Here is a 14,363-nt window from a genome sequence, read left to right on the forward strand (position 1 = left end):
CCATTTCCAGTGTTGATCTTCTTTTCCCCCACAAGGCTATGATTTATTTTTTTAAGGCAGGGTTATGATTTACATTTACTCTTGACCCTCTGTGCCTAGCCTAATGCTAGAATGAGGGTACTTCTGGAAGAAATGAGGATGAGAGGGTAACCCTTTAAGAGGAAGATGTATGGAGTTTGGAGCTGGGTTTGGGAACAAAATCTTCCAGCAACACTGAGAAATGGGAACATGTCCTTTTTACTCCAAAGTCATACAGACACATGGTTTTGACTGGGTATTCACACATTTATGCCTGGTGGGTTCTGTGATGTGAATGTACTTTCTGCTCAACTAAGCCCTTTCGGGGCCTGCTAGGACAGGTGGCCTGACAACAACTTTGTTTTCTTGGGTGGGGTAGTTTCTTGGTGTTTCACTCAAAAGATGTCAACTTGATTTCAGTGATTGAGGCTTATCTTGGCAACTTTTACAGTCAAGCATTCCCAACAGGTTTTAAAATGGCTATCGCGGATGCCTCGGTGGCTCAGTGGTAGAGCATCTGCCTTTGGCTCAGGGCATAATCTTGCAGTCCTGGGATGGAGTCCCACATCCAGCTTCCTGCATGGAGCCTGCTTCTCCCTCTGCCTATGTCTCTCTCTGTGTGTCTCTCATGAATAAATAAGTAAAATCCTTAAAAAAAATAAAATAAAATGGCTATCATAGGGCACCTGGGTGGCTCGGTGGTTGAGCTTCTGCCTTTGGCTCAGGTTGTGATCCTTCCACACTGGGCTCCCCATGGGGGAGCCTGCTTCTCCTGCTGCCTATGTCTCTGCCGCTTTCTCTGTGTCTCTCATGAATAAATAAATACAATCTATAGAATAGAATAGAATAGAATAGAATAGAATAGAATAGAATAGAATAGAATAGAATAGAATAGAATAAATAGAATAGAATAGAATAGAATAGAATAGAATAGAATAGAATAGAATAGAATAAAAATGGCTGTCATATATAGCATCCAGAGTTCTGTTTATAGTAATATGTGCTATCCTTGCTACAGAAGGCTAAAGACAGACTATTTTCTCTGGACTGTGCTGTCACTGAATCTGTAATTTATAATTTCTTACACTGTATTCTAGGCAGTATAATTTCTTATGCTGCATGGGATTTCAACAGCAGCATGGACCACTGGTCTGCCAGATGAGTCACTGGTTATCTGTGAGAAGCTGACACGGGGATGAGCGCTCAGTAAGAAGGGGGTAGGAGAGGTGTCCAACCTGGACTGCGACTTCCCATCAGGTCCTCAGGGTACTCAGTTTATGAATGTGCCCACAGTGTTCATGTTTGTCATGGGAATGAGGAGAGAGAGGGTGAGGGATCCACCCAGAACACACTGTCCTGTGCCCCTCATGCAAGTAGGGCTGGGCAGGTGCCAGCATGTCAAGGTTCTCAGCCAACTCCAGCAGAATCCCTGAGAAACAGGCTGTGTCAGGATTCCAGCACCGCTTGTCATTGCTACACCTTCCACAAAACAACAACGGCAACTCCCCTGAAAAGATCTCCCTCCAGGACATTTTTCCTAAAGCAAGGCAGAGACCAAGAAGAAGGTAGAAGCCAGCCTCAGAGGAGGAAGTAGTGTTGGAGATGGAGGAATGGCCCAGTGTGTGCCTTATGTAGGTGGGGCAGTTTGCTCTGTTGGGACACAGGCCACATAGCACCTTCTGTTTTTTGTTTTTTTTTTTTAAGATTTTTATTTATTTATTCATGAGAGACACAGAGAGAGAAAGAGAGAGGCAGAGACACAGGCAGAGGGAGAAGCAGGCTCCATGCACCGGGAGCCCGACGTGGGACTCGATCCCGGGACTCCAGGATCACGCCCTGGGCCAAAGGCAGACGCTAAACTGCTGAGCCACCCAGGGATCCCCGCCTTCTGGTTTTGAAAGGCCACTCCCTACTCATTTGGGTTCTCTTTTCTTTTGCTTTAAGTATTTTCATTCCTGATCATGCTGGATACATACGTGTCTGTATATATGACTATGAATCTAAAAGTTCAGTTTCCTATTTATCAAGTCTCCAGGACTCTCTGCCACTACCAAACTTAACATGCTATATAATTGATCACATATTCTCTTTTTCCTGCCACCTGGCCTCCCTTAGCAGCCTCCTCAGGCCTGCCATGGACCCTTCCACTGATACACTAGAGGCTTTGGCAATGCCATTTTATTTATTCATTAGTTTATTCAATAGTCAAATATCCAGATATTTGTCGAATTTTTCTATTTTCTTATTTTTTTAAAAAGATTTATTTATTTATTTATTTATTCATGATAGACACAGAGAGAGACAGAGAGAGAGAGAGAGAGAGAGAGAGGCAGAGACACAGGCAGAGGGAGAAGCAGGCTCCATGCCGGGAGCCCAACGTGGGACTCGATCCGGGGACTCCAGGATTGCGCCCTGGGCCAAAGGCAGGCGCCAAACCGCCGAGCCACCCAGAGATCCCGTTTTCTTATTTTTAAAAAAAAATTTTTTTAAAGATTTTACTTATTCATGAGAGACACACACACAGAGAGAGAGAGAGAGAGGGGCAGAGACACAGGTGGTGGGAGAAGCAGGCTCCCCATAAGGCGCCCAATGCAGGACTTGATCCCAGATCCTGGGATCATGCCCTGAGCTGAAGGCAGAAGCTCAACCACTGAGCCACCCAGGTATCCCTCTTTTTCATTTTTTATTAGTATTTATCACTTAGGTTATCTTGCTTATTGATTAATTTGGCTTGTATTTTTTTAAAAATCACCTCCTTCTTTGGGCTTATTCACTGCCCTATTTCTAGTGCCTAAAGTGTCCAGCATGAAGCAAACAATATGTAGCTGAAAAATGAACAAATAAATCTATGTAAGGTATTTAGAATTTTGTTTTGCAAGATAAATTTCAACTAATCATGGTTTTGCTTTCATGTGCCATCACTTCACTCTATGGTCTGCTCTAGAACAAATTTTTCTTGAAAGCCTCTATGAGCCAGGCACTGTTCATGGTGCTAGGGATACTACAATGAACAACATGGACACAGCAACATGCTCCCTTATCACCCACACACAAAAGCCAAGCCACTAGGCTGAGCTCCAAGACCCCTCCCCCTCCCTCAGGGCCCATTTGCCCTGCCCACAGGGAACTCCTGGTGGGTGGGTAATAAGGGAGCAGGGATGGCCAAAGTTTGGGAGCCTCATTCTTCAGCAGATACAGGAGGCTGAGGTGAGGGTGGGAATCAAGAGGCACCTGGGTGGCTGAGGCACCTGGGTGGCTCAGTGGGTTAAGTGTCTACCCTTTGACTCAGGTCATGATCCCAGGGTCCTAGGATTGAGCCCTGAATTGAGGCTGAGAGGGAGCCTCCTTCTCCTTTTCCCTCTGCTGCTCCCCTCGCATGTGCTCTCTCTCTGTCAAATAAATAAAATCTAAAAAAAAAAAAAAAAAAAAAAAGAGGCCCAGAGGGAGACAGCGGTAGGTGAGAATATCTCCAACCAAGAAATCTAAAGGTCTAAAGGGGAAAACATGGCAGTGGGGAGCTGGAAGGCCTATTGGTAGAACTGGAGGTGGAGAGGAATCAGGAGGTCACTCAGAGGATCAGTAACTTGCCTGAGGTCAGAGAGGAGCCCAAAACCCAGGGAGCTCTGATTCAACCTGTGCTCAAGACCTTTGAATTTTGGAGCTGGTGAATCCAGGGAGAATTTTTCTCCCTTCTCTCTCAGATCTTGTCATCCAGCCTTCAGGAAAGACCTCTGTGGGCTGAGGCCCAGAAATGCCAGCTCTCTGAGGCCCTAATTCAGACCTGCCACCTCCTCACCAAGTGAAGCTGTCTCTTCTCTGGGCTCCCATTTCTCATCTACTCCATGCTAGGAAGGTGGGCCTCCCCGATATTCCTTGAAAACCATCTCCTCTCCTGGGTTTGCCATTGAGCAAACCAAGGGCCTGAGCCCTGCCCTGCCTTACCTCACAGGACTGCCCTGGGGCTCAAGTGATGCAGGGCATGGTGGATGCTGGCAAGTGGCCACACGCTGGGTGTCAAGTGTCACTGCTAGTTCTGCAGCACAGAGAAGTGCATTGGTATGAAGGGAAAGGAGAGGCCCTGTCTAGCACTGGTCACAAAGTCCTGGCATCACTACATATTAGCTTATTAGTGACCCTGGCTGGGTTATTACACCTCTCTCAAATCTCAGAGTCCTCACTGTGAAGTGGAAATTCTAGTAGCTGCTGTGCAGGATCAGGGTGAGAAATAAGTAAAATAATGAACAAACAGAACGGGCTTTACTGAGCGTTTGAAGCTTTGGTGGATGGGAGCCACCCTTAGGACACTGGTTTCCTATTTGAGGAACAGGCTGCCCCACTCTAGGTGTTGGCAGTGGGACAACCGTTTGACCCGTAGAAGGTTTGTAATTTAGTCACATTCAGGAGGCATCTCGTAAGGATGGTGTTGGTCTGATAGGGACCCGTGTCATCCCTGACCCCTAGCGGCTGCAGCACAGTTCACAAGGGCTTAGTTGCTGGTCAGTCACTTGAGATGTGACAATAATCAGGGGTGCCTGTGTGGCTCAGCGTTTGAGCGTCTGCCTTCATTCAGCTCAGGCTGTGTGATTCCGGAAGCTCAGGATCGAGTCCCGCATCGGGCTCCCTGCATGGAGCCTGCTTCTCCCTCTGCCTGGGTCTCTGCCTCTGTATTCTACAGAGAGAATACAGAGGTAGTTCAATCTTACCTCTAGCATGTGATCAAAACTTTTTCATTACTGATAGATTAGAAAAGTGTCTTTCAGCACCACAGCTCATTAAGCCTTATAATGTGTCTTGCAAATTCTTGAGATTTGTCAAATTATTGTCAAATATGAGAAAACCTGTATCACGCTTCTCTCCTTTGAGGGGTAAGACTTGGGGATCCAGTAAATCCAGTAATCAATCTTAAATATTATTTAGGTTGGTGATACTTGGTGGCAAATTGATGTTGCCATGAAACAGCCTCAATTTTGGGTCTGGCTCGGCACATTTGCTTCATGTCAGATAAGTAAGACTATTGCCATTTCTGTACCATGACAGTTAGCAATGACTTAATTATATTCAGAGGTGATGAGGGACCATAGAAATATATCCTGTTCAATCTAAGTATATTCTCAGCTCGATATTCCCTTAGTTGGGTCCCCCAAAATGTCAATGGCCAGCCCTGAGCCTCTGCCACGGGATGTGCAAACTCCAGGTGGGAAGAGAGCAGCCTTAACCAAGTACAGTCGAGATATCTTACTTTTGTCTGTTTTATTAAATAGAAGCTGTAATCATGTTACACTGCTGCACTGTAGAGAAAAATCTGTGCTTCATAGAAAACTTACCTACAACATGTCTTCTGTATTAGCTGCGAAGTATGGAGCTGATTGTATGGAGCCATTTAACAACTCTAAATTGTAGACAACTGAGAGCAACATAAGATAATTCTTAGATGTTAAAGTGCAAATGAATTCTGCCCAGTGGAGGGAGCTTTGTCTCCATTTGTACACTTATTTCAATATTCCTGATTTGTAAATGTGTCTGTTCTTTGTTTTTTCCTTTGAACTAGATATAACATCTGCCTGGTTCCCTCACTATGCTTAAAATCTTTAACATGTTTATTTTATATTTGTATGAAAGTCATACTAATACCTTTAAAAAATCCTTTAATAATAGGGTCCTGGGGATCCCTGGATGGCTCAGTGGTTTAGTGCCGCCTTCAACCCAGGGTGTGATCCTGGAGTCCTGGGATCGAGTCCCACATCGGGCTCCCAGCATGGAGCCTGCTTTTCCCTCTGCCTGCGTCTCTGCCTCTTTCTCTGTGTCTCTCATGAATAAATAAATACAATCTTTAAAAAAAATACTAGGTTCCTTCCCAGGGCCTTCAAAGGAGCCCATGCAAATTGTGAGTGAGAGGCCATAAGGGATAAACTTTATAGGCCTCATGGTAAATCTTCCACTGGAATTAAAAATTCAGGTACTGTGACAGGATGCTTGGGTGGCTCAGTGGTTGAGCATCTGCCTTTGGCTCAGGTCATGATCCTGGGTCTGGGGATCGAGTCCCACCATCGGGCTCCCTCCAAGGAGCCTGCTTCTCCCTCTGCCTGTGTCTCTGCCTCTCTCTGTGTTTCATGAATAAATAAATCAAATCTAAAAGGGACGCCTGGGTGGCTCAGGAGTTGAGTGTCTGCCTTTGGTTCAGGGCATGATCCTGGAATCCCAGGATCGAGTCCCGCATCAGGCTTCCTGCGTGGAGCCTGCTTCTCACTCCGCCAATGTTTCTGCCTCTCTCTGTGTCTCTCATGAATAAACAAATATTAAAAAAAAATCAGGTAATGTGTGCAACATGAGAAGAAAAAAGAGCATGGATGGACCCACTTAAATGGGATGGACTGAAGAAGCAAGCACTGGGCTGCAAGAAAAGCCAGGAGTGGTCACTGCTACAGAAAGCAAATGAGTACAGATTTTGGAAAATTAAATGATGGAATGCAGTGTAAAATGCCTTGGGTTCAAGTAAGAACCTAGAGGTGGAAATCTGATTTGAAAATTAGGAGACCGGGGGATCCCTGGGTGGCTCAGCGGTTTAGCTAAAGCCTGCCTTTGGACCAGGGCACGATCCTGGAGTCCCAGGATCGAGTCCTACATCAGGCTCCCTGCATGGAGCCTGCTTCTCCCTCTGCCTGTGTCTCTGCTTCTCTCTCTCTCTCTCTCTGTCTCTATGTCTATTATGAATAAATAAATAAAATCTTAAAAAAAAGAAAGAAAATTAGGAGACCAAGACTCTCCTTGATAGCAATATTAGGACAAGAATGAGGAAATAACCCTGCCAAGGGGAGTGAATGGAGGTGGACAAAGTGAGTACTGTGAGCATGGCTTCCTATTTCAAATAACTTGGCAATGAAAGGAAGGACTGAGATACCCCAACAGATAAGAGTAGACATGAGCTTGGAGGGAATTTCCCCCAGTGACATATCATCACTGACATTTTCAGGTATCTAAGAACATCTAAAAAGAAATTTTAAAGAAGGAAAAACAAGGAAATTTTATTTATTTATTTATTTATTTATTTATCTATTTATTTTACTTCTTTTGGTCTTTATTAACAAGGAAATTTTAAAGAAGGATTTACAAGGATATTATCATCATTTCGTTTCTACATATAATCGGTAAATGTGTATATATATAAAATAATAATGAGCCAATGTTTTGTATATACAGAAACATGATGCAAAATTAGAATGATACTATATATATATTATAGGAATATACTCATTATTTTGTCATACCTTTGTCATACCTTCTTAAATGAAGACTCATTTAAGAGTCTTCCAAATCAGTAGCATAAAGACTATAATATTCTATATTGTGAGTGTTCCATAATCAATTGATTCATACTACTTGGCCTGGCCTTTAGATTATTAACAATTATCACTCTTTTAATACTGCTGCTATGACTTTCCTTTACATTACTCTTTTTTTTTTAAAGAAAGAATTTATTTAGTGGTGCCTGGGTGGCTTAGTTATTTAAGTGTCTGCCTTCAGCTCGGGTCCCACGTCAGGCTCTCTGCTTGGTGGGAAGCCTTCTTTTCCCTCTCCTTCTCCCACTTCCTCTGCTTGTGCTCTCTCTGTCAGATAAATAAGTAAAATCTTAAAAAAAAAAAAAACGGATTTTATTTTAGAGAGGGAGAGTGGGGGGCGGGTTGCAGAGGGGAGGGAGAGAATCTCAAGTGACTCCTTGCTGAGCACAGAGCAGAAAGGGAGCTTGATTCCATGACCCGGAGATCAGGACCTGAGCTGAAACCAAAAGTCTGATGCTCAACCGACTGAGCCATCCAGGCACCTCTTCTTCTTCTTTTTTTTTTTTTTTAAACATTTTTATTTATTTTATTCATGAGAGAGAGAGAGAGAGAGAGAGAGAGAGGGAGAGGGAGGCAGAGACACAGGCAGAGGGAGAAGCAGGCTCCATGCACCGGGAGCCCGACGTGGGACTCGATCCCGGGTCTCCAGGATCATCCCCTAGGCTGAAGGCGATGCTAAACTGCTGAAGCCACCGGAGCTGCCCAGGCACCAATTATTTACATTAATTTTAATGATTAGTTCTAATTCATTCCAAAAGAAAAAGTACTTTTTTTTTTTTTTTTTTTTTTTTTAGAAAAATTACTTTGAAGTAGAATTCTTGGGTCAAGCAGTACATGTGTCTGGCCTTTAATATATATTCTCAAATTTCCCTATAAGTAGGCTGACCCAGCCTTCTCGGTGTATGAGCGACTGCTTATATCTTCCTTACCAATGAGAATTTGCATATTTTAAGAATATTTGCCAATTTGTTAGGCAGATGTTGCACTATTATAGTGTGTTTGATGGAACATTTACCATAAGTTTTCTTTCACTCTTCTCATAAGCTAAGATTTCATTGTGCTTTCCAATTCTGCTAACCAAAATTTGTAATTTTACTTATTTGGAAATTGGTTTTGTATTGGAGAAAAATGGTGGTTGTTGGTGATTTACACAAGAACACAATCCATAGAGTTGTAGAGATAAAACCAGACTGAACTGGATAGAGAGAGTGGCATTTTCAGGGATCACAAGCACAGACGGTTCTTCTGGAGAATTTTGCTATAAAGGAAAATAAAGGAAAGCAGAGAAACTAGCTGTAGTTGTGGAACATGGGGAAGTGGACCATGGAGTCAAAGAAAAGGTTTTTTATATATGGGAGTGACTAGCAGAGAAGGGAGACTGAGCAGTTGTTGACCTTAGTACGAGCAGAGGAGGGCCATGCATTTTACCAGGACATGATGTGGATGAAGTGCAAGCAGGTTGGAAGATTTGGAAAGTGAGGCGGCTCTTCTATTTTCAGTAAATCAAGAAATGGTCAAAGCTGAAATGAGAGGAATGCTGGAATTCGGATATAAAAGAAGGTACGATATGATATTTCAGAGAATGGAGGAGTAAACTGATGGGAGAAATCTAGTAAGACTGCTAGATAATGCCAAGGGCCAAATAAGATTCACGATTAGAAACTAGATGTGAGATCAGTCTACACACATCTAGTTTGTTTGTTTTTTTCCTTCCACCACATTAAGCTGCTCAGATTCAAGTGACGAATAAGTAGAGTTAAATCGACTAGGGTTGGGGTACAGAAAGGATAGGGAGTTGATGATTACTGAAGTGAATTATTATAGTGATGGGGTCACAGTATTGTAACTAGGTGGAAGGGAGGCGAAGAAACAAAGTGGGTTATGGGCAGCAAGAGTGGTGAGCCACTCTTCTCCAGCCATCCAAGGTTCCAAAAGGAAAGAAGGCTAAAGGGAAGAAGGTGGGCCCTGTCCCTATTGCTGTGAAGAAGCTAGAGGTTGAGAAGGTGGTCAATCCCCTGTTTGAGAAAAGGACCAATAATTTTAGCATTGGATAGGACATCCAGCCCAAAAGGGACTTCACCCATCTTGTCAAAAGGCCCTGCTGCATCCGGCTGCAACAGTGAGAAGCTTTGGCTAAGCTGGTGGAAGTTATCAGGACCAATTCCAATGACAGATATGATGAGATCTGCTGTCACTAGGGAGGCAATGTCCTAGGTACAAAGTAGGTGGCTCACCTTGCCGAGCTGGAAAGGGTGAAGGCTAAAGAACTGGCCACCAAACTGGGCTAAGCTGTTGAATTTTTTGTACATAAAAGTAATAAAAAATTCTATTAAAAAAAAAGTGAACCAATCATGGAGGCCTCAAAGGGGCCGAGGGATCACTGGAGAAGAACTATTAAGATGTGTGGTAAGAAAAAAGATGGATGTCTGGTTGGCTCAGCAGTTGAGCACTTGCCCCTGGCTCAGGGCATGATCCACGGTCTCAGGATCAAGTCCCACATCAGGCTCCCTGCCTGGAGCCTGCTTTTCCCTCTGCCTTTCTCTCTCTGTGTCTTTCATGAATAAATAAATAAAATCTTTAAAAGAAAATAGAAAGTGGTTTTTGGAGAGTAGGATGCTTGAAGTGGACATGTGGGAAGTGGCAAAGTTGACAATGACCAGGTAAGATGCAGAAAGGGTTATTGAAAATGAGGTTGAGGAACTGGGTCCAAGGTACTAGAGTGATAATCAGTGACCACAGCTGAAATGCATGATGGAGAGTAATGTCATGAAGGATTAAGACTCTAAGCCAGGTGAAGAGTCTTCAGTGAATGAAGGAATTGGCTAATTGTGGGTAGATCCTACTGCAGTACAGAGGTAGGAGTCTGACGGCTTGCATTTCAGAGGGGATGGGCATTGAAGGAAGAAAACGGGGACATGATGGGAATGGGAAATGAGCAGCAAGGAGATCATCTTTTTTTCTCCTCCAAATTCTTTAGAAGCAGGAGTGTTTGAGAAAGAACCACCACTCCAGAGATGATTAGAGTGTGGGGAGCATGAATAAGGGCTGATACAGAACCCGGCTTGCTCAATGCTGGGGTGTTCTCTTTTTAGACATTTTCCCCGGCTACTCTAAATTCCTTTTTTTTTTTTTTTTTAAGATTTTATTTATTTATTTATTTGAGATAGAGATGGAGATAGAGTGAGCACCAGTGTTCTTAGGGGATAGTGAGATTTTAGTATTTATTACTTCTACGTTGAAAGTGAAGGAAACATTGAGACAAATGGTAGAGGACATAGGAGTGGGTGGGAGAAGGTGTTCCTGACAAACACCTTCATCATGAGGTCATGAGGTCAAGGTTTGGGAATGCTGGGCTTTTTCCCCCAGGGCTGACCCTGAGCTGTGCCGCACCCCCCACCTCAGTGGGTCTCTTGCTGTACCTGGGGCGGGCAGGCTGGGGACCTGGGTCTCAGCTGGCGTCGATGTTTATGGAGGGGATTAAATCATCCATCAGCCATCGATCACTTTGCAGTGCTCGGGTTTGCTCTTTGATGGATATGTTGGCTTCCTCTTGACTTCGTGTGGTGCATTTGTTCATAGCTAGAAAGTAATGCACGTTTGGTTCTTCAGAGTTTGGGAAAAGTGTTAGTCTGTAGAAGGTCCCTTGGGTGCAGAGAGAAAATTGGTGTCTCCTATCCTGACTCAATGAGAAGGATGAAGCTCCCAGAAAGAGCTGTAGCAGCATCGTTGGAAGAGAGGAAGACTGGCTTTGGAGGTGGAAGAAAACCTTCGGGGGAGCTCAGGAGATACGAGGAGAGGGGGGCTGACCGCCTCAGAGAGGATTCCTAAGGGCTACCACCTGGCCACCATTCACCTGTTCTCAGACTCTGCAATTTTGCCATTTCCAGCCTGTTATAAAAATGGCATCCTACAGTTTGTAACCTTTCAGCATAATTACTTTCCAGTCCAGCCAGATTTTTACTGCCTCAGTACTTGTTCTCAGGAGAAGCTGGGGTTCTTTGTGGACCCATGGTACCATGCTTACGTGATATGGGCTGACAATTCAGCCTGAGCTGATGTGAAGACAAGATAGCTCAGGTGTTGGGTGTTAATCTTAAGTCCATCACTTAGCAGTGTTGTGATGTTGGCATGACTGCTAATATGTTTGTGTCTCAGCCTCCCTGTCAACATAGGGAAGATGGTGAAACAAACGGGGCTGAAACGGACGGTAGATGGGTGCTCAGGAGAGGGTCTCTCACAGTGAACATTCAGTAGTTCACCTACTAGGATCCTGTCTGTATTATCATCTCAATCTGAGAGACCAGGACTGATTAGATTATGGCTTTTCGTATTTGAAAAGGATACTGATGACCAGCAATAACTTCAGCCTCTCGATTACCATTATTATGCTCTGCCACAGTAAACTTTTTATGATCTTTGACCCAACATCTGTCCTGTCTCCACTCCTTGCTTCTGGCCCCATGGTTTTCTTTACCTTGGGGTATAGTCAGTCAGTCTGTCTTTCTAATGATTTTATTTATTTTTTTGAGAGAGAGAGCACTAGCAGGGAGGGGGCAGCAGGAGAGGGAGAAGCAGACTCCCTGCTGAGCCTGGAGCCTGATACAGGACTTGATCTTGGGACTCGAGGATCGTGACCTGAGCTGAAGGTAGATGTCTAACCGACTGAGCCATTCAGGTGCCCGGGATATAGTCTTTAGCTCATGGATTCTTCGTCTGGCAAATATAGCTAGCAAGTACCAGCTTTCTCAGAAGCCTTGTTCATTCCAACAAATAGCGACTTTTCTTTTTTTTTTTTTTTTGCGACTTTTCTACTGTAGGACAAAATTCTATCCAACTCTGTTTCAAGTACTGTATTATCATATTTTTATTTCCTCCACAAATCTATGAACTTTTACCCTGAACTAATTTTTTTTTTAATTTTTATTTATTTATGATAGCCACAGAGAGAGAGAGAGAGGCGCAGAGACACAGGCAGAGGGAGAAGCAGGCTCCATGCACCGGGAGCCCGATGTGGGATTCGATCCCGGGTCTGCAGGATCGCGCCCTGGGCCAAAGGCAGGCGCCAAACCGCTGCGCCACCCAGGGATCCCATACCCTGAACTAATTAATATTCATCTTTAAATCCCCATGGTCCAACACACTGCCAATCCTATAGGAGATGCTAACTATAAGTTATTAAATCAGTGAATGAAAATGAATTCCTATGTAGAAGAACTGATTAGACCTTGAATTTCTAGGAAAATATATATATTTTTAAGATTTTATTTATTTATTCATGAGAGATACACACAGAAAGAGAGAGAGAGAGGCAGAGACACAGGCAGAGGGAGAAGCAGGCTCCACGCAGGGAGCCCAACGTGGGACTCGATCCCGGGTCTCCAGGATCATGCTCTGGGCTGAAGGCAGGCGCTAAACCACTGAGCCACCCAGGGATCCCCTGAAGAAGATTTTTAAAAAAATTTTAAGTAATCTTATACACCCAATATGGGGCTTGAACTTAGAGTCCTGAGATCAAAAGTTACATGTTCTACCAACTGAACCAGCCAGGTGCCTTAGAAACATAATTTTAATAACTAAATATAGTTGTTGTTCCTCAGTTTTAAGTGTTTCACTATTTTGGAGATTTCATTTGCTTTCATTGTTTTGGCATTCCACATAATACGGCAATGATCATTTTTAAAAATATTATTTATTTATTCATGAGAGACACAGAGAGAGAGAGAGAGGCAGAGGGAGAAGCAGTCTCCCTGCAGGGAGCCCGACGTGGTACCTGATTCAGGACGCTGGGATCATGACACACGTGGAAGGCAGACACTCAGCCACTGAGCCACCAGGCGCCCCCAAACTGCAGTGATCATCTATTCGCATAAAGTCATTTCTGTCTTTGCATTGTTTTCTTTTTTTATTTTTTTAAAGATTTATTTTAAAGAAGGGGAGAGAGTGTGAATAGGGTCAGGGGAGGGCCAGAGGGAGAGGAGAGAGAACCCTCAAGCAGGATCCTCGCTCACTGCAGAGCCTGTCGTCCCTCACCATTCTCTCACTCTCTTCTGCCCCAACCCTATGTAACCATTAATCTTTCTACCTTTATAGATTTGCCTATTCTGGACATATATAAATGGAGTAATAATGGGTCTTTGGGGGGCCAGCTTTTTTCACTTACCATAATGTTTTAAAGTACATGATGTACTTTATTTCTTTTTATAGTTGAATAATATTCCATTGTATGGATATACTACATTTTAATCTATTCATAATTTGATGGACATTTTGATTGTTTACACCTTTTTGGCTATTATGAATAATGATTTTGTTAACATATGTAAGTTTTTGTATGGATATATATTTTTATTTCTCTTGAGTGTATACCTAGGAGTGGAATTGCTGGATCATACGGTAACTCTTTTTAATTGTTTCGGGAATTGCCCAACTGTTTTCCAAAGTGGCTGCACCATTTTACATTCCCACTAGTAATATACGATGGTTCCAATTTCTTTAGTCCTTGCCAACACTTCTTACTATTTGTTTTTTTGTTTGTTTGTTTGTAAGCATCCTAGAGGATGTGAAGTTGTAAATCAAATGTTTTGCATTTCCCTAATGGCTAATGATGTTGAACATCTTTTCATGTGTTTCTTATTAGCTATTTTTTATCTCTTCTTTGGAGAAATGTGTATTAGCTTCTTTCTCCATATTAAATTTGGTTGTCTTCTTAGTGAGTCATAAGCATTTTTATGTATTCTAGATTTAAGTCTTATAACAGATACATGAATTACAAATATATTTTCCCATTCTGTGGGTTGTTTTTTTAAATTTTGTGGTGGTATCCTTTAAAAAATTATTTATTTTACATAATCTTTATACCGAGTGTGAGGCTCCAATTCATGACACAAAGAATAAGAGTTGCGTGCTCCACCAACCGAGCCAGCCAGGTGCCCCTCACTGTATACTTTTTGGAGAAAAGTTAAAATTATTTAACTTAGTAGTATTATAAAAATACTGAACCCCTTGAAA

This window comes from Canis aureus, chromosome 22 (genome assembly GCF_053574225.1).
Source record: "Canis aureus isolate CA01 chromosome 22, VMU_Caureus_v.1.0, whole genome shotgun sequence".
Lineage (NCBI taxonomy): Eukaryota > Metazoa > Chordata > Mammalia > Carnivora > Canidae > Canis > Canis aureus.